The sequence below is a fragment of the Ciconia boyciana genome, chromosome 4 (assembly GCF_034638445.1).
Source record: "Ciconia boyciana chromosome 4, ASM3463844v1, whole genome shotgun sequence".
NCBI lineage: Eukaryota > Metazoa > Chordata > Aves > Ciconiiformes > Ciconiidae > Ciconia > Ciconia boyciana.
Window position 1 is genome coordinate 81,050,717 of NC_132937.1, and position 20,999 is coordinate 81,071,715.

The following is a 20,999-nucleotide window of genomic DNA, read 5'->3' on the forward strand; positions in this document are numbered from 1 at the left end:
ACCTTCCTACCCTCGAGCAGATTGACACTCCTGCCCAACTTGGTGTCACCTACAAACTTACTGAGGATGCACTCGATCCCTTCATCCAGATCATTGATAAAGATATTAAACAGAACTGGCCCCAACACAGAGCCCTGGGGAACGCCGCTTGTGACCGGCTGCCAACTGGAGTAAACTCCATTCACCACCACTCTTTGGGCCCAGCCGTCCAGCCAGTTCTTTACCCAGCGGTGAGGACATTATAGTCCCTATGTCTCCAGCATTCCTTTAACAAAGTTTACAACAAAAATTTAAGTTAAGACAGCAGCCTGTGAACGAAAGCTCCTGACACCTTGACTCACATTCCTTTCTGCCACATTAACACAGGTCTTGTAACTGTTATCCAGACAAATGTGCATGCAGATGTTGAGAGTAACTCCTTAATAGTGCCACAGTATGATTTGCACTGCTGATTTGTCAAAGAAAGACCTTTGTCCAAACTATAATTCAGATTTTGTTCCTATCCATATGTCTTTCTAGCCATAAGCATTTACAGCTTGACTTAAATGGTGCTTTAATATGGAGCTTGATGGCCACTTGGTGAAAGGGTCTTTAAACTAAAGTGCTGCTGACACCTGAACTGGTAACAAAAAAGCGATAATGTACCTCAAGTTACAGTATTGCAAAACAGGAGATGCATGTGCAGCTTTTGAGCTGCTTATGCAATTACCCTGCTAAGAAACCACCTTCTACTGCTCTAGTGCTGTTCTGCATCATGGCCACTGTCATTCTTCTCTCCCTGGAAAGAGGCTGCCTTGAAGGAGTGATTCAGAGATGTTAATTTATGCTCACTTTTGCAAAGAAGACAAGTTTCAGTTCATAACCACTGTAGAGTTTGCTGTATCTGCCATATTTTCCATCTTTGTCAGGTGCAGGTTGAAAAGGTGAAAGCTGCACATATCCTATGTCTCACTTTGAATGTTTATGATCACATTCATGTTTATACAAATGTAGGCCTGGAAAGAACCTTCTAAATCCATCATCTGTTTCAAGACAGGAACAAGCATACCTCGACCACTGAAGATAATGCTTTTCTTTGTTGTTGTGGAAAAACTTACAATGACGGGGATTCTACAGCTTTCCTAAGTAGCATATTCCATTGCTTTGCTATCCTGTTAGTAAGAACAATTTAATATCTAGCCTCAGTATTCCTTCTTAATTTTAAAGCTGTTTTGTCTTACCCTAATGTCTTGCTTTAGTCTTCTCTATTCTAGCCTAGACAAGCTGTATTTTTTCAGCTTCCTGGGTTTTGCTGTCCTCCTTTAGATACAGACTGATCCACTTGTTCTTGAAATGTGCACCATACTCAGGACACCACCTCACCTGCAAAGAGTAGAACAGCACATATTTGCAATTGCAAAGTAAGCTCTGTTCACTCCCCTGCTTGGAGCATGCTCAATTCAGAGGAAATCACTGCAATATTATCCACTAAAAATCACCAAAACTCCCTACTGTGTTTCTGCTGACAGTAATTTTTTCCCAAGGATCTAAAATCCGACAAAATTTAGGGGTAGCAAAAATACATTTCTGACATGAAGAGCAATTCCTTGCTAAACAAAAAGCTGCAATGCCAAGCACACAGGAAGATTCAAGTACTAGGTCTTGACATTTCCCCCTTCCTCTCATAAATGGACTTCTTTTGATTGTCATTCTCTCAACCAGCTTGAAGCAGAGACCTGACCAGAAAGTATCAGTCCTAAATATTGAAATTTTATAGACTTGAAAGAACTCAAAACAGGAAGTGGGAAATTAGACAACTTTCCCATGATTCAAAACCAACTTTACCTGATTCAAAATCAGGTTTGTTTACTTCTAAATAAACCTTTCAAAAAACTTTTATCCTGGTAGGTACACAGAAAAAGAAAGGAACCTGTCAAGCAAATCAACAAGCAGACATAGAAAAAATGAACACAGAATATGATTTCACTTTAATTAAAGGGTTTCCTCTGAATTTCTATAAGGCAGCGGAAGCCTGAGCCAGCAATTGAGTCTTGGTAATTAAATCTCTGTTTCCTTCCTTCACATTTTGTTATAGCAAAGAATATTTATGCCAATCTTTTTCAGAAAATGTCATGCATTTGGAAATAGTTGGATGAATGTCTCTCAGTAATGGTAGATCTAGAATTCCAAATCTGTGATCTGAAAATGTATTGACAGATGAAAAGCTTAAGCACAAAGGAAAAAAGATGATCATCATATTGGAATGCCAGTAATATTGGTCAACAAAAGTGAATAACAAAGTTGAGGTACTCAATAATGCACTTAGGAAAACTGTACCTGATCAAAATAATCAGGGAGCAGGTAATTTCAGTAGAACACCTGAGGCAAAATCAGAGAGACACCGGTCTTAAGACTTCTAGGAATTGCTATTAAGAGCTCTGGAGAATGACTCATGCAGGGTGAACTAATAAAAGCATTACTATCTGTATTTTAAGATTTCAACTCTGAAGTAGTTACTTACTTTTACAACAAATAACATCTACATAGTAACAATACAAAACACTACTATTTTAACCACAGTATTTTTTCAACACTTAAACAGTAAAATACTTTCAATAAGTATTCTTGTCTTCCTACAACTGCCATTCTTCTGTTTTTATAAAAATGAACCCATATCTTTTCTTCTTTAAAATATCTGCATTCCAAAATCAAAAAGTATTCAAAGCTGGTCTGGAATTTTGGAATTTCTTGAAAGCATAGCTTAAACTAAACATACAGTTAGTTTGTAAGCTGGGGGTGGAGGGGAGGAGTTGGGGAATGACTGTATACAAGGGTATTCATATTTCCTCTTGCAAAGACAACTTGCAAGCAACCTCTTCCTCCAATGATCGCTGGTTTTGAAATGGTGAAAGGGTTCACCTCTCTACAGTTTCATAGGGAAGTTATGGCAGAAGAATGCTGGAGCTTCTACCCATTTCAGCTGGTTTATATACTCTTCTTATGAGGATAGTTCCTACAGTGCCTTGGAGTTTGCACAATGAGGCTGTTCTTTCAGTGGAGAAGCTGATGGAGGGAGCAAGGAAGGAATATGGGGTAAAGGAGTAAGCAAAAAGGCTCCAGCTTCTCCAGAAGCAAAAAAAAATTGCTGGCAAAGGTGGCGAATGACAGATTCCCTCACTTTAGGAAATAAGATAGTGCTCTTCCAAACAAGAGAGAGTTCAGCACTGGCACAGCAAATTTGCCATTCTTTAGCTGTAGGAGAGTAACAAAGGGTAGGAAAATTCTAGAGTCCACTGGACGGGCCTCAGCATAAGTTCAAATTTTTTTTAATAGTCTGATATGGGGTATTTGTACGTGTGTGTTGTGGGAAAGGGTCCTCCCAAATCCCTCACACTATATGGAAGCTCTAAGACTGCTTACAAAAAACTTAAGGTTAAAGCTTAAGATGGTTATGAGATAGCCATAAGGAAAGAGCTGGGATGTTAGCTCCCAGCTGTGAGTCTCTCATAGCTCAGGAAGAAATTCTGTGTAGCCACAACAGCCGGTTGAGATCATCCTTCTGAGCAGGATCTCTGCAGTAAAAGCATTCTTTGACATTGCTGCAGCAGGTACAGCTATCATTAAATCACTCTTCCCAGACGCTCCATTTCAAAGTTTATTTTTAGGACTCTCCAGGGATGCCAAGACCTGCAGGGTTCTCTCCTGTACACCTGAAAACTGTGGTTCACCTGCCAGATTAGCAGGAAATACTATGGCAGTTTAAGAATGAGGTAGAAGTTTTAGGGGATCAGAAGGGAATGTGCACATGATGATTCTGTAGCCATTTTTTAATTCCCACTATCTATTGACCCTATGACTATTTTTTAAAATAATGAAAACTTATGGACATTCTGGATGTTCTTTACTGAGTTTTCTATTATGCTCTGTGGAAACACAGACCTGAAGTTACTCAAAACACCAACCAGAACCCGTACTTTACCCTTAGGGAATGGGAAAGGCAGATGATTTTCCTGTGATTCAGAGGCATTCAGGTCAGCAAGGTTAAGGAAACCATTTTGTTTTGGCTGTGGTTTGTTGGGAGCAGATGGACTGGAGATGAGGACCACCTTTCTAGTTGTCGTCAGTTTTGTTCAACTTCAGTTTGCAGGTAACAACTGTAGATAAAAAGGATTTTTTTTGTCCTGAAGCCTCAGAAACTGAGTAAAGAACTTAACAAGCAGCTGTTGCTTTCCTAGCATGGGCTTTATAGCTACTTTTTATTGGGTACCTTAAATGTTCGGCTACAGTTTAGCAAGACGATAAAAAAATTAAAGGTTATAAAATGGTCTAAATGAAGGTGCTAAACATAACTCGTAGGAAGACACATTAAAAACAAATGTTTGTGCCTTCATTTAATAGGATGTTCAAGCATTTTTTCCTTAGATGTCCATTAAGTGCTTGATTGGATGTGAAAACTACTATAAACGAGCAAACATTGTACAATGCAGCCTGTAGAATTCTCTGTTCATTGTTTGGATGAATTAAACTTGGGAAGATGCAACAATGACTTATAGCTGATGTTACAGGAAATTAAATACTTGTACAGTTGGCAATCTTGGTTGCAAAATGAAAGGCTAAAGACATCCTAACTGAGTAAAAAACAACTTGGGAGTTTCATTCATTCTTTGTGGAACAAAGCCTGTGATCCTCTCCTCCTTCCAACTTCAGCTTCTGTTTTTCTGAACACTTGTATACAGACAATAAAATGCCTTATTTAGCAGGGCAGAGTCATTAAAGAGACCTTCCTGGAAAATTGCAAGCCAAGAAATATTATTTTTCTCCAGATTCTTATTTACGAGCAGCATAAGACTGCAAGAATTTATGTCAGTGAAAAATATATGTACTAAAGTAGGAAAATATTAAGGTTGTGTCTCTTGACCCTTTTTGGTTGTGTTGCTTCCTTTTTTTACAGGGATAGCATTAGCTGAGGTTAGAGAACAGCCACTCTTCGTACCAAAGCTGACTGGGGGGAAAATGGGGTAGCCCATTGCAAAGTGGTTGATGTCCCTTAAACCATGTAATATCCCATCAGACAATTTGCTTTGAGACTTGACTAAGTCAGGAGACTATTTAACACAGTAACTTTGTGTTTGGGAAAGAACTAAAAAATCCCTGAAGGTTAATTTTTCTCAGCATTTGACATCACTGAATTGTCTAGAAAATTGTCTTAATAGGGATTTATTGAATCCATGACTAATGCTATGATGGAATTGTCTGGAATGATACACTATTTTACCAAAATCAGCCAGCCTGGAGAAGAATTACGTTCAGCCTTTCAAGATGTTTGTCATATTCTGGCCCTTCCTTTCATACACTAGCCCTTGCAATTCTGACAAGGCCACAGGGAGAAGGATTTGGGCAATTTTATTTATATATTTTTGTGATGTTCCATTTCCAGTCAGAATTTTGTTGTTGTTTTGAAGTTTTATTAAACAGAAAGAAAAATTACAAATCCCTGCAGAACAAAGAAAACCAAGCTATCATGAATCTTACTTCACCCAGGTCCTAGCCTGCAACTCTAGGCCTTTATGCTTGACATGTGTTTCTCAAGGCAGCTCCTATTTTTAATTTCTTAATTTTTACAACATAAATGTCACATAAATGCATAAACAGAATTTCTGTATTTCTAGATTGCTTTATAGTTAAAGATTTTCTTAGGGTATTGGGCAAGTTGACTTCTTCTTACACTTAGATTGATAGAGACATAAGACTAATATCTGCTTGCAAATATTAAAATGGGCGTGTCTTGGTAAATGTTCATAACAGCAAAATAGGCTGAAGTCTGAAAAAACATTTTTAAGCTACTGAGTACATAGTGCTTAATTTAAATTCAACGATACTGGAAGCTTTGTCTTTTAGAAAGCTCTGAATCTGGACTCCATAGTTACATTAAGACTGTTCCAATGTATAATAACCATGCATGTATTCAGTCAAGAACATGCCCATGTTAGGCGTCTCCCACCTATCTGCCTTACCTACACCATATATATTGTTTTGCCTCTTCTCATTCTTGTTCATTCATGAAGTCATCTGAACTAATTACTAATGCCAAAAGGATTAATGAAAAACAAATGGGTTCCAATACCTTTTGTAAAAACCAGCCAACATTCTGCATTTTTAAAACTAATTTCAGTAACAAATGCAAAAAAGAATAAATCCTCAAAAGCCACCATGACTGTTGCCTCATATACATTTGCACAACAAGCCATTCCTGTGCAGCAGCATCTCAGAACAAACATAATTTTCAGAAGACAACAAGCTTTTTTCAGAAGCTCCTGAACGACAGTCAAGCACCAGCTATTTGCCTATGTGGAGACTACAGAATTTGGTATAAGCCATTTTATGGATTAGCGAAATTCAAGAAAAATGGTGCTAAGAAATTAAAATGTCATCACAAGCATGACTGGCCTGTTGCTTGTGAAGCGCTAACATTCCCAGCTTGATTTAAAAATAATATTTCCTTGATTTGAATGTTTCCCTTTTTTTCTCTAAATTTGACATCATTAAAAAACTAATTTTCCAGCATCATTATCTGAAAAATCCATTAATGCTAGCTAGTTCATCAATATGTCAGATAGACAGTCTCAAGCACTAGCAGTAAGTGACTGAAATGTGTTCCTAGGAACAACAGGACAGGATGGAGCCTTCCTAAAAGTCAACAAGAACTATTTGCATCATAATACCTTTTTCTAAAATGAAAGGTTTAAAGATCACCTTTAAGGTAGTCGCGTCCTCTTTCTGCTCCTTTTGGAAGGCCCACTGCTCTGATCTTGCTTCTACTTCGTCTCTAACATGACATACATATAGACAGCAATCAATAGCTTCCTCCCTGCCTTAATGTAAGAGAATGGAAAAGTCATACTTTTTGAGCTGCTCCCTAGATCATCTCTGCATACCTGATGCACTTATTCCAGATTGAGCCCACCTTCCAGAGCATCCTTGACCAGAAGTGTCCCTGAGGTTCCCCATGCTATTTATCACCAGGGCCTTGTGCAAGAACGTTAACGTGTCTCTTTCTGTTGCAAATCACTTGCCTAACACTTCGCACTTAGTTTTCTCATAGTCAAGTCAAATCACAGTAATTCTGTGATGGCTGAATTCACTGAGGTCAGCCACATTTTCCTTTGCTTTCAATGAATAAAACCCCAGCTTATCAACTATACTCTTACTATTAACTCCTGATTGATTACAGGCAATCTTGCATTTTGGATATTTGCATTTCATACCCACAATCTACCATTCCAGTTATCAAGCTGACCCAAGCTTACATGTAAGAAATATTTTGCATTTTGAACCTCCAAAGGCTGCCAAGAGCCTTATGTCATGTTAAGTCCACTTCCACTGCAGATGGGAGCTCCCCTGGGTTACAGACATTCTCCTGGTCCAGACTCTCCTGAATAAGAGAATATTCCTGGAAAGACTAAATAGACCAATGAATAAGCCAATGACCCTAGGTTAGGGGTAACACCTCGCCTGGTGCATCTAACACCATACATATAGCTGCTGTGATGAAATATGAACGCAATGAAATAAAATATTTAAACTCATCATGTGGTCCCCACCCCTCACTTTGAGGTGGCTTCACACACCAGACACGCTGAAGTCGAAGTGCTGAGGACCACGTCCACAGCAGACAGAATGAACCGCTCATAACCAGGCTGTGGAAATGTCCACTGAAAAAAAAAATAATTTGGGAAAAGGGAACGTCATGTCAAGCACATCTAGAGCAGAAGAGTGCAAACTAAATGCTGCCACCTCGTGACGTGACGGGGAGCCATCAGGACGGGGGCCCGTGAAGTGTCCCCCAAGGGGCAGAGGGCATCCCTCCCCACCCCGAGGTGAGGTGAGGAATCACCCATCGCGCCTCCCAGGAGGTCTCACCAGTAGGTTTAGCTGGAGTCGGAAGGCATTTTCCTGAACAGCCGCGACAAGCTCGGACTGAAAGAGGGTTTTGCCTTCTTTATAGGCCCATCTAGACGGAGGCAAAGTGCTGGTATGCTTTTATGCAGCTCTTCTTGCAGCCTTATCCTCTCCATCATAGAGCAAGCAAAGTTTCTTGCAGTAATAAGCACCGGCAAGCAGCCTGCAGGACACTGGCAAGGCTGGCACGCAGGCAGTTTTGTCTGGGTGTGCATTTGCGCCCTGTGAGTTTTGGGTATAAGGATAGGAAGGTACAAACTGTGATGAAACCCAGCCTTCAGGTTTATGCAGCATAGTCCTTAAGTAAATCAAGTGATTTTGTTATCTCCCACCTATAGGTGGTATGGTAGGAAAAAGGGCACAGTTTGCACCTGGAAAACACATGATTGAACAAAATTACAGCCTTGCTTTTCAATACAGCCATGATAGTGTGTATGTCACATATCTTTTCACGCCAGAGCAAATCCATTGGTAGCACAATCGGGTCCCTCTCAGAAGGTTAGTGGTAGGAGGGTCAAGTCTGCAGTCCAGCACATACCATTCTGTAAAGACTTTGGAGTTTATATTTGTTTAGTGGCAAGTCACTGGTGACATCTTGGGTCCTAATGCTGGTCCTACTGGTTTCCTATAGACCAAAGCTATAATGGAATCGTCAGCTCACCTGCACTTTGCATACTCCCAAGTGCTTTAAGTTCCCTATAAGGCAAACTCAACCAAATGGGCTTGTATATTCCCTTCCTATAACTTGCAGTCCTTTTTTAAACCAGGGAAATAAATAAAAAATATTACAAAATTATCTATATCACCTCTATAACGTAGAAGCAGTTAAGCATGGGCATCAAATCTACTGTATATATTTCTCTTCTAACCTGAAAATTAGGTAATTTGAGATTTCTGAATTGACATTTGCTGTCACAGTACCTCTATAAAATTACATGTTTCTTTCAAATGCTCCATGTTAGTTAAAAATATAATCAAACTAGAAAAAATGAAAATTATCTGGAATGATACAGAATTCTATAGGATGGTTCAAAAATAATATTTTCCAGTTGCAGGATAATGGAGGTGAGGAAGAAGCAGGATAATGGAGCAGATAAGCAGGAGGAAGAAGGGGCCCAATCAGTCACGGTATGCAAACATCTATATTTGAGGGCACAAAACCTCCCTCCCAGAAACCAAAGGCTTTATTCCGCCAAATATTTAATCAAAGTCTTAGCTTCACACAGAGACATTTACATATATAATATCTACAAACATAATCCCTATGTCTACAATTAAGGAAAACAATGTACATTACCATAAACGTTATATAAAGGGGATTGTTCTGCAGAAGTTGACCTTCTGTGGAAAACACTGTTTGAGCTTTATTCTGTAACCCTTATTGAATAATTTGAAAGTGAATCAGTCTTTATCCATCTCAGAAGCACAGCACATAACTTCCCAACTGGTAGTTATACCGTGATTGGCAGTGATATGAGAAAGTAATCTGAGAGATACAATACTGCACAACAATGATGAAAGTTAGTGGAAGCTCTGCACCTGTTGTGATCCCATGTGAAGCAGAAAACCCAGGTACAAAGGGATGTACTATCCCAAGCTGCCAGTTGATTTTCATGAAGAACGTCAACATTTGAAAATTACAACAACTGGATCACTGTAATTACAACACCAGACTGAACTATGAGCCCAAATAAGGGTTCTTGATAATTTTGAGATGTTTAATATTATACTTTTGAAGTTTCCCCTTGATGTGACAGAGAAATATATAAACTAAAACTTCCCCCAACTTCTTAAAAGGCACTATCTATTCTTTTAATTAATTCCCTTGATCCTTTTGAAATAATTTATGCCTTTTATTGCCCTATTTTTTGAATGCTCATCTGATTCATTTCAAAACCCTGGAGGACAGAACGTCAGCCATAGTCCTCCCAAAGATAATACAAAATAGTGCATAGGTCATCAGAAATTGCTAGCCATCTATCTAAAACAATTCTTGAGAGAAGTGTTAATGGGTCCCAGGATGGAAGTTATTCAGATAGATACATTTCATGTCTTTGTACTTTGCTTGTATTAATTTTATAGCTCAAGCCAATATCTCTTAGAGGAAATTCCCTTTTCTCATTAAGTCTGTATTTCACACAAATTAAACAGCAGTGAAGTAATTTGAAATGGGAGTTTTCTAAAAAAGATCTTTTCTTAAAAAAAAAAAAAAAAAAAAACCAGAATCTGATTCTAAGTACTTTAGCAGAACAAGTGCTTCTTCCAAGACCTATTCAGTCAAGTTTACTGTAAAACTGAATAGTGTTTTAAATGGTGTATGCTGACATTAGGGATTTCTAATTCCTTCTTTGCACTTTACTTACCAGAATTTGAAGGGTATTTAATGTGCCAAGGTACCCTTTGGAACAGTTGTTTTTCCAAATCAGCACTGAGTAATGATAACAGCAACAAAATACAGTCGGTAAAATAATATAATTCAAATTTCTCCATGAAGAAGCATATCAATAGCTGTTACAGTTTTTGCTGTAAGATTTATGCCCATATAAAACCATGAATTGACAGACCAGTTAACAGTAGATGCCTCACCTATTCCTAAGTTAAGTCTGAAACACATTAAACAGTGTGTGTGGACCAAAAAAAGAATGACAGAATTAAAAAGGACTTTGGCAAAACCTGTCTTTAAATCTTGTATTCCTGGCACATACAGACCTCTTGGTAGATTGACGATGTCCTCTCTGAGGGAGGGGAAAAAAACGCTTGAGTCTTGACAGATTTTTAAATACTATGTTAGCAAATAATTCTGCAGTACAATAGACATAAAATGTCTCCTCTATGTACTCAGTGAAATGTAAGAGAACTTGATCATAAGAAGAAAAATATTTTGATTTCTACGGCACAGAAATACTGTTTCAGTCATTTTGGTTTTGCATGTTTAAAATTTAATATTTCTGATTTCAGAGATGAATGAATGCGAAGGTTTAACTTCAAAGTTGGTTTAAAAGTATCATCACTGAATACTTAATTTATGAGACAGTTTTGCTTCTGTAATCTCTGGGAACAAACTCTTCCTATTTTTAATTCCACGGCAGTTTACAGTCAGTTAAATCAGACTACTGACATGCAGTGACAAGTTGTGAATTGTCTGGGAGAGTTCCCCTATCAGTGGCAACAAACAGATCAGCACAAGGCAGGGAGCTTTTATGTAAACACCACTCTAGGGGTTGGGACGGTCATTCCTCATGGACCTGCCAGGAACAAGGTTTTCAGAGGATGGCCTTTTGTTCTGAATGTGCATTTTACTCGTATGTGGGCAAAGCCCGTAAGCATAAAACTTAGTGTCTGATCCTCAAATCTCATCCTGGCTGTGCCACTAACTGTACAGAGTACAGTACACGAGTAATTTTGTCACTTTCTCTCCAAATAGCCTGCTATCCAAATAGCTGTACTGATACCTTCCAGCTACGCCTTTGAAGAAATATTGTAACATTACAGAGGCCTCAGCTGGCAAGGTAATTATGCTCCACAGGCATTTTAAAGCTTAACTATGTACTTGCAGAATCAGAGTGTTATGGCCTTTGCTGCATTCTGATGTGCAAAGTTATAATGTAATTAGTTATTAGTATCCTACAAAATATTAATGTAATTATTGTGTGTATTTTGATAATGCCTGAATGCTCCAATCAGGGGTCAATGCCTGCTGGTACTAGGCATTACACAGAAATTTTTAATACAGGACAGCCTTTTCCAAGAGTTGCCTTAGAGATTATTATTGTAGATAGGTAACACAGGAGCAGAATGAAGATTATTTAGGTCACCTCTGCAGTACCTTTCTGCACTTTTCAGTATTTGCCTCATTTTTATGTTGAACCTTATATTTAGACTTTCAGGTTTGCCAAAGGTTAGTCTGTCTTGTGCTTTGCTTCAAATGTAGAGCCCTTTTAATGCACTTCTGTTAATTTTAACCCTTTTCTTTTAATACTTCTCGCTTCATGTAGATTTCTCTCTGCCCCCGTTTTGACTAATGACTATATAGACCAGTCACATACCTTTTTTACTCTTATTCCACCATGACCCAGAGAATTTGCTTTCCACTTGATTCTCTCTTTGTCCCTTGATTCCTGTGCATGGGCCGGGCAGATTATACACAGACTTATGAAGCTGTGAATAGATTTTCAGAGTCTCTAGTTTGGTGAAGTGAGGTGCTCACTGGATCTTTTAAAGCAAACAGAGTTTAACTATTTCTCTAATATTGTGTTCTGTATCTCCTTTTTTTTTTCTTCACATATGCAAAAATGTCCTTACAGAGGATGGACATCCAAACTCCAAAGGTGCGTGCCCTTGTGATTCAGTGTTGCTATAGCTGGTCTTTGTTTACAGCTTAGCTCTTCAAGTCAGGCGATTAAAGAAGAATCTGAGCTTCTGCTTTTTTGAACTCTTACAATTCTTAAATCACACCAAAAAGACAGAAAAAGAAGCTACAGCAAGCATCTAGTGGAATATGTATATATTTTAAAATCTTGGGTTTTTCTCCAGACTGATATATGCCTTTCAATAGCTGGGTTAGTAATGCTGAAATTTGTGGACTATATGATCCCTTTGGGATATTTACTGTCCACAGTTAACATTTAGAAGGAGAAGATTTAGACAGAGACTAGAACAAAACATGGGAAATACTACAGTGGGAGCATTTCTGCCATGTACATGAAAAATGTGGGCAAACTTCTTTACTTCTTCTGTCCTGGTTTCAGCTGGGATAGAGTTAATTTTCTTCCTAATAGCTGGTATAGTGCTGTGTTTTGGATTTTAGTATGAGAATAATATTGATAAAACACTGATGTTTTGGCTGTTGCTAAGCGGTGTTTACCCTAGTCAAGGACTTTTCAGCTTCCCCTGCTCTGCGAGGTGCACAAGAAGCTGGGAGGGGGCACAGCCAAGATGGTTGACCCAAACTGGCCAAAGGGCTATTCCATACCATATGACATTATGCTTAGTATAGAAACTGGGGGGAGTTGGCCAGGGGGCAGCAGTCGCTGCTCGGGGATGGGATGGGCATCGGTTGGCAGGTGGTGAGCGGTTGTATCACTTGGTTTTCCTCCCTTGGGTTTTGTTCCTCTCTCCCTCTTGTTGTTTTCCTTCTCATTACAATTCATTATTATTATTACTATTATTTTGTTCCAATTATTAAACTGTTCTTATCTCAGCCCCGAGTTTTCTTACTTTTGCTCTTCCGATTCTCTCCCCCATCCCACCGGGAGGGGAGTGAGCGAGCGGCTGCGTGGTGTTTAGTTGCCGGCTGGCCCTAAACCACGACATCTTCCCAGGAGAAGGAAAGTCTGATAGCTTCAGGTGGAACTTCCTATCTTCTCATGAGAGCAGTCTTTAATTGTGTGGCCAAGATATTTCATAAAGCCTTCCTCAGTTAGTAGCCATTCTTACCCATCTTCTCCTGAAGAGGATGTCTTTGACGAACAGTTTGTAAACTGCACTGCAGTTCTTTTATTTCAGACACTTTCTAATTATGCTGCTTCTTAACAGTGTTTTTTCAAGCACTGCATAAGCGAACTTGCTTGTCTCGCAAGCTAGTTCTCCTTCCCCTGGTTTTCTTTTAGTACCTGGCCCTTGAACTCACACCTTGCCTGGCATCACATACAAAGGGCAGGCTGGGGCACCTGCAGCAGCTGTACCACCAGCTGTCCAGAAGCACCAGTTGTTCAGCTAATCTCAGGCATATTGTCCTAATGATTGGCTTCATTATTTTTCTGCCAAGGATGAGTGGCAATTTCTCAATAGATCTGATTGTGAATGAATGAGAGGTTTGAGAAACAGCGGTGTCTCGGCTGGAACGCCTAGCATTCCCACCAACCGAAGCAGAGTGGTAAGGGCAGAAAAGCAGGCAGTTGTCATGCATACGTTCGCGCCACAAAGCCCACAGTTCAGTTTCCTGGTTTTATAAGGAAAGTTCAATTATGTTGTTATCTACCTCCAGCCCAAACTGGATGGACAGAAATGGATTTTCTTTGAGAGGTGGCATGAACTGGAGGCAGCACCAGCTACTGGTCACCCATCTCTGAGTTGCAAGATATGTATTCAGGAACAGTAGGAGACCTTCCCTGCATCTAATCATTCTCACTTATGTCTTTCTCTATGTAACTGTAGTAGGAGACTCTTTGTCACTTGTGTACAATAAAGAGAAAGACTTATGCAATCACAAGGCTGCTTTGTTATATTTTTCCACCTACTTGGAATAATGGCTCAAAAAGAAAGTCTGTTGGTTGTGCTGCAGCAAACTGTGAGAACTTTTCAGTAATTACACGGCATGATTTAGTAATAGCAGAGCCATCCAGTCAATCAGCTTGAACTGTATCTTGATTTTCAGCCATAAGTTGTTACAGCACAAAAATACAGAAGCTATGGGTGAGCATTCCTTTTTCAGTAATGTCTTTCCTCTGAAGTTTCTCATACAACATAGATCAGGCTCTCCCTACTCACAGCTGGGAAGCAGTGGACACAAGGCAGTCACATGGCGTAGCAAGGACACAGAGAAGACCTGTCGGTCATGTACTTGAAATCTAGAGTAACTCACTGTTCTCTCAGAAGGAGTTGCAGTTCTAGAGAATGAGATATGTGGTTTCATAAATCTGTGTTATGACAATCGCTTTTTCTAGCTCTATTGATGTAGAACAGCTAGATTTATTATCTCACATATCACCCTGAGATGAGATACCAGGGGACTGACTCAACAGTATGAGCTAGTATGGCTGGCCCCACTGACATTTCTCCTTCCATACCTCTGATCTTTTCTGGTGCTGACGGATGGTGACTGACCAGCAGAATCAAGATAACAATTTTTGTCAGTCCTGAATTAATGGCTACTATTAAAGAAGCGGTACCTGTAGTAACAGCTGTGAGACACGAGCAGACTTGATCTAACAGCTTCTCCCACAAGAGTCTCAAGGCCTAGATGCAGACATCTGGCACCAGTTTCCAAGCAGAATATTAAAGAAAACGAGTGAGCAGGAAAAGGCTCAGGACCACACTGGCTTACAGAAGATGATGCTCAGCATTTTACTGAAAGGAGACTCAAACAATTCACAGCAGAATCATTCCCAGTTTTAGGCTGTGGGTAACAACAGAACATCTCTTTTAATCGAAAAGAAAGATTTATTGTTTCTGCTATCCACACTGACCAGATGATCCCAGCAGATTTGCCTATAAGGACATTGAGACAATTCTGTGATGCCCAGTATAACCTTCAGTAAAGCCTCTCTATTAAAGAATAAGATTTAAAAACAATCATTTATTGGACATGTTGCAAGAAAGTGTCTAATTTGTAAATAAATGTAAGTATAGCCACAACTAATGCAGAGACAGAAAGTTTTGTGGTAGAACTGCTGCTGCTCCTCTCTATGACATGATCAACATTATACATGATCATATAAACCCACCAAGTTTATCAGCAGATGAATTCCTATTAATTCCCATGCGTCTTTCAAAGAATGAAGACGGGTTGTCCCATTTCTCAGTCCAAATCAAACACATATTAATAAAAGTCACAGAAGTCCTAAAGTAGTAATGATTCTTTCCTTAATTAGAAGTGTTTATTCTCATGTTGCTTAACTGATGTCTAAATTTCTGTGGTTGTGACGGTGAAATACATTAATCAAAATTTCTCCCTTCGCACTGCAATTCTTCAGGAGTTCAGGAGTTATGATGTAAGAAATCTCAGAAGACAAAAATAGCCTTAAAATTAATGCTCACATACTTGAAGTTTTATTAGATGTATGACTGTTGTGTTGGCAGATACTAAGTTGAAATACTTGAAAGTAAAGATGCTTTAAATTACAAACAGGAGCAGTATCACAGGAGACAGCATCAGCACAGCAATGACTCCCATCATCAGCATGACAAGGAAAGAAGTTGAAGAAAATAAAAATGACCAGTAGTCACCAACACAGTGATATCTTAGCCACCCCAGCTAGCCTTTTACTAAGAAATATCTCAGTTATCATATCATAATTTGAAATGTTAAGCATTGACTTATCATTGGTGACTGATGTAAGCCAAGGTAGTCTGGTAAATATTCTTCATCCACCTAAGGAATTAAAAATATGTTTTCTAAAAAAAACCCTAGTCTGGCAATTGCTAGAAGTACTTTTCTGTAGTTTGTTCAAACAAGACTGTGTTTTGAAAGTTAAGATTCATTTTCTTGAAAGTTTTGAATGCTGACACTTTTTTTAATGCAAGCAGTTATTGAGTTATGCATAAGAAACCTGAGTACTGTGTTCTTTTAAATTCCACTGTGGTTTTGTGTCACTTCAATGTTTTTCAGAGAAAATATTTCATTAAAAAATGCAAGGTAGTCACTTATTTGTGACAGTAAGATTGAAATCAAGAAATTTGAGGCCCAGGACTACACTCACAGTTTTTGTTCTGGTTTTATACAAATGTGAATTTCTCCCAAGCATATCCAGTTGACCATTTCTTTTATTGCCTCCAAGTTTTCATCTTGATTTGGCAGCAAACAAACATCAAATATATATCATGTCAACTTCCACAAATAGCCTCTGAGTTCAGAGCAACTGAGCAGAGATTACAAATTAAAGTGAAATACAAATCCAATATTCATTACAGCTGGTTTTGTCTTACAGCCAGCTTTCCTTGAAATTTGCATGTAAGTTATTTCTTGCATGCTATTTTAGAATTAATACCTTCAGTTATTGTATTTTGGAGGAATTGGAAGACTGATAGTCTAAGTAAATCACTTGAAGATTAGCCAAGTTCATCAATAATTTCTTGCTTTTTTTAAGACTTTCTCCAATGAGAATGACAGGGCAGAGTTTCAAAATTATGTGTGTGCAACTATGCAGTTGATTATTGATGTCAGGGGAGTTACTCTGGATATATACTGTTATAAATCAAAACTGAATGTGAACAACAACATGAATCCACTAGGAAGACTCCTCTTTTGGCAGCGATGGCATAATTCAGAGGGACTCCATCATTGCAGCAGCAGGGGAAAGAGGATTAGGATTTCGGGACTGCTGGTCCTGAATCTCCCCATTCCTTCAGGCTGGTTAGTGCTTCTCCTCACCCTGGCACTAGTCCCTGGTCCCTCACCTCCCCCAGTAGCAGCCAAATGTATCCTCTCCATGTCAGTTGCAAGGACCCAAATTGTGAGAGGTGCTGGACTGGCCACCATTGCTAAGCTTAATGGAACGGATGCTGCTGGGAGGACATCACCAAACTCTTGGACTTCAGATGGCTCTTCTGACCTAACCCCGGGAAATACATACTTTTATGTCACTCATGGCATGTTATTAATGACTTTCTAAACAGATACAAACTAACTTTCATAGCATTAATTGAAACACTGTTTTTATCATTATCCTTTCATTATTTTGTCTGAGAAAACATCTTGGCCTATTTTAAGCTTAACAATATCTACTGCACAAAGAAAGCTTTTTCAAGCTTAAAAACTATCAAAGAAAACTAAACCTGAATAAAAGCAGAAGCAGCAAGTCAGTATGAAGTGTTTACTCCTGAAGCTATAAGAAGCGAGCAGGACAGGATGCCACAATAATGAGCTCTACCAGTGAAACCCACAGACATCTTCCTGTAAGCAAAATCTTTTTCCCTCTAACATCTAGATCTCTACAGTGGATCTTTGTCAAATATTTTGCTCTTGTTCTATGCATCCTTTCCCATTTGTGATGCTACAACCTGGTCAGGTTAACATACACACTTCAGTCTCATCTCATGGACATTTCACAAAATAGATGTGCTTTCCTAGGGATGAAATTTCCACAAGTGTTGCAGACAAAATGCTGATTGACTGTAGAAAAATGGAGAGAAAGCATTTATGCCAAAACCAAACATCGTAAGTTTAAAAAGTATTATACTTCGATTAACTGCACCTTGCAGATTCATTTATATATGTACGAAGAGGTGTTAAAATTTGTTACCATGAGGTACAGAATTTCAAGTCCTGTTTGCACTTGTGCCATTGACAATGAAAAGCACAGAGAAATGGAAAATCAGTGAAGAATCACAACTCCTCTAATTTAATTTTCATCCTTCCTCCTAACGCTTTGCATACTAAGCTGTCTAAGGCTTAGTCTGGACTAAGTCTGGACTAAGTCTTGGTTTTTTTACCATCATCCTCCAAATGAAAATGAAATATTTCTACTGTCCTAACATATGCCAGTTCCCTCCCTGGCATTGCTCTTGAGCCATGTTGTATCAGGGCTTTTACTGGTATGTCAAAAGAATAAAAAAAAGATTGCAACTTAAACCAGCTTGCCTATGCAAAAAAAATTTCTCTGTGGTGTAGACCACTTACACATGAAGAAGAGAGCACTGTAAGAGTGTTAGTGCTCAAGATAGCAGAGGAAAAGTGAACAGTCCCCCCACAACAGTGGGAGGGGGAAAGAAACTTGACAGGATTAGGACACGTGTCTAGGTGTTTCTAGGTGTCATGGTGTGTCACCATGTTTCTCCCAAATATATTAGCCATTTTTATTATGGAATTTGTTCTTTTCTCGTCCAGTAATACGTTGCACATCTTCCCCCCAGTAGCACAAACGCAGGTGTTCATTAATTCCATAGCCTGTGTCACTGATGTTCTCAGATCAGCTGTCACCTCATTTTAGATGTAACAAATAGACTAAAACATAAAGCCTTAAAATCTACTAAAATGACAAAGCTTGATCCCTACCAGTGCTGCAAACAGGAATGGAAAATGCTCAGTGACTCAAAAGAAGATCTTGGCACTCTAGACTAGGCTGGTAGGTAACCAGTGTGCACAATTGTTGTATGAGCACGGAAATAGGCAAGGGCTGGATAATTAAATACTTGCTTTGTCAGGTTATCTGAAATTTCCATAACTTTTACAACAGCATGCTCATGTATACTCCTTCTAGGTTAATTGAAGTTTCAGGGCACACTGAACTTTAAATTGCCTTCAGAGAGTTTTAGGTCAGAACAGGATGACATGTGAGATTAGCTACATCAGGAGCAGAAATGACACTTAAAATGACCTTCTCCTTTGAAAGGTTGTACAAGAGGTTGTCAATCACTGCACAATTCAAACACTGCCCAAGGACACCATATATTTCAAAGTTACCTGAAAAGTGCCAGCCTTCCTTCTGAACATTATTCCCAATCTATTAATAAAATCATGTATTTAAAGTAAGTGGAACTTCACTGTTCGCATATCCAGTACCAAAGAAACATCTAAAAGGATTTTTAAAATTAATTCTTAAAAAGAAAAACACTCTCATGTAAAAATAAACAAAATTACTACTTCTCACTTTCTTTCATGGAGCTTCTTTTTCAGGCATCTTCCCTTCTCCACAGTGGCTATGCCTTAGATTTCTTTGTAATTTATTAGTGGGAATATATACTTATAATGTACATTTTAGATGTTTTCATCAATTTCCCAGACATTTTTCACTACAATCTCCTAAAAACCCACAATTATTAGCAACTGGTTACTGAAGCAACTACTACTGCTAGCTGTAGTTAGCAAGACCTGCCATGAACACAAAGATCATTTACTGATCCTGTACACTTTCTCATTTATTTTCTAAATCTTGGTGGCTTTTCTTTTCCCACAGCAGAAGTAAAGCTTAACAAATTTCACAACAGTGAGATTTGCCTACCAGTTGCACATACCAATGTTGTGACTTCATTGTAACTACAGATTACTTATTATTCATTTTGCTTTGAAAGACTATATCAGCTGAAGGGAGTGAGAGAAATATTTTTACAATAATGTGAATTATATGACTGAGATAGAAATGCTCTCTCTATAGCAGCATTTGCATCATGGTTTTTATGCCTCTATCACAGAGAATCTGAACCTAAACCAGGTTCTAAACCTAAACTTTTTCTCCAGATGACCTTTCAGTTTACATTAATGTAAAAGAGTACAAGAAAACAGTTAAAAAAAGACTCCAAAACAAAGCACACAGCATGAGCCTTTGTGGGAGAATGTAAAATCTGAACACAAAATGGTAATCTCCCACAAGAAAGAGATTTCAGTACGTTACAGCAAATACAGCTTCAGCTAGAGCAAATGCACTGTAAAGCTTTCTTATATGGTGTCAGCCAGTCTCATGTGGCATACCAGAGCACAGACCTCTGACCAAGCAACAGAGACCAGACATATCATAAAAATGTCATTTTTAATTTCTAGCAGGGAGACAGTTAACTCTGTGGTTCTCAAAATAGCACGACTGATTGACCTAAAGACACCATTCACACAGGAAACCTAAATAAGTCCATCTTGCTCACTTTCAGTCACTGTAGCTACAGTGACTTTTAAACCTCTCACACAGGAAAATCCATAAGAAACTAACTCATTTGGAAATAGTTTGAATAAAATTAAAAGTTTATCCTCTCTAGCATTTCAGAGCAAGCAATTGAGTATAGGCCATAATTCCCAGTGCTGAGTGCTTCTTAGTTTACACTAAGTTTCCTAAGGAAAAGCAGCCTTATCTGTAGGGGCACTGAATTCCTGAAGCTTCATAAGCATACATCTAGAAAGTACATGTACAGTTTTATACCATAAATGGGAGACATGCAAACAATAGTGCATCATCTTGGTCATAGCTTATGTCCATAATTTGTTTTTCAGACTGAAAAAATTTTTGGCAGTTTTTGGCAAGGATATTTTAGTAGGAATAGAACTCATATATTTAAAACTTTGAAATAGAAGAAAAAAAATCTCATTAGTGTCCTCACTTTTACTGACAAAATGGAAGAAAAAAGAATTGTACAAATTTAAATGTGCTACAGAAGGAATAAGACCCGCATCTGAGATGTGATAATGTACTGAGCCCTGTTCAGTGTGTACTGAAGTCAATAACTTCAGACAAAACCAGTATTTTCCAAATTATGAATTCAGAAACCCAGCTTAAGTACTCTTTTTTCTCCTAAATATCAGGCAGAAAACCTCAAAAATCTAAGAGAAAGAGTCAGAGAAATGGGGAGGCAACATACAGTAATGTAAAACATCCCAGTTATCCCAGCTGTGACTGGGAAGTTTCTTGTAGAAATGG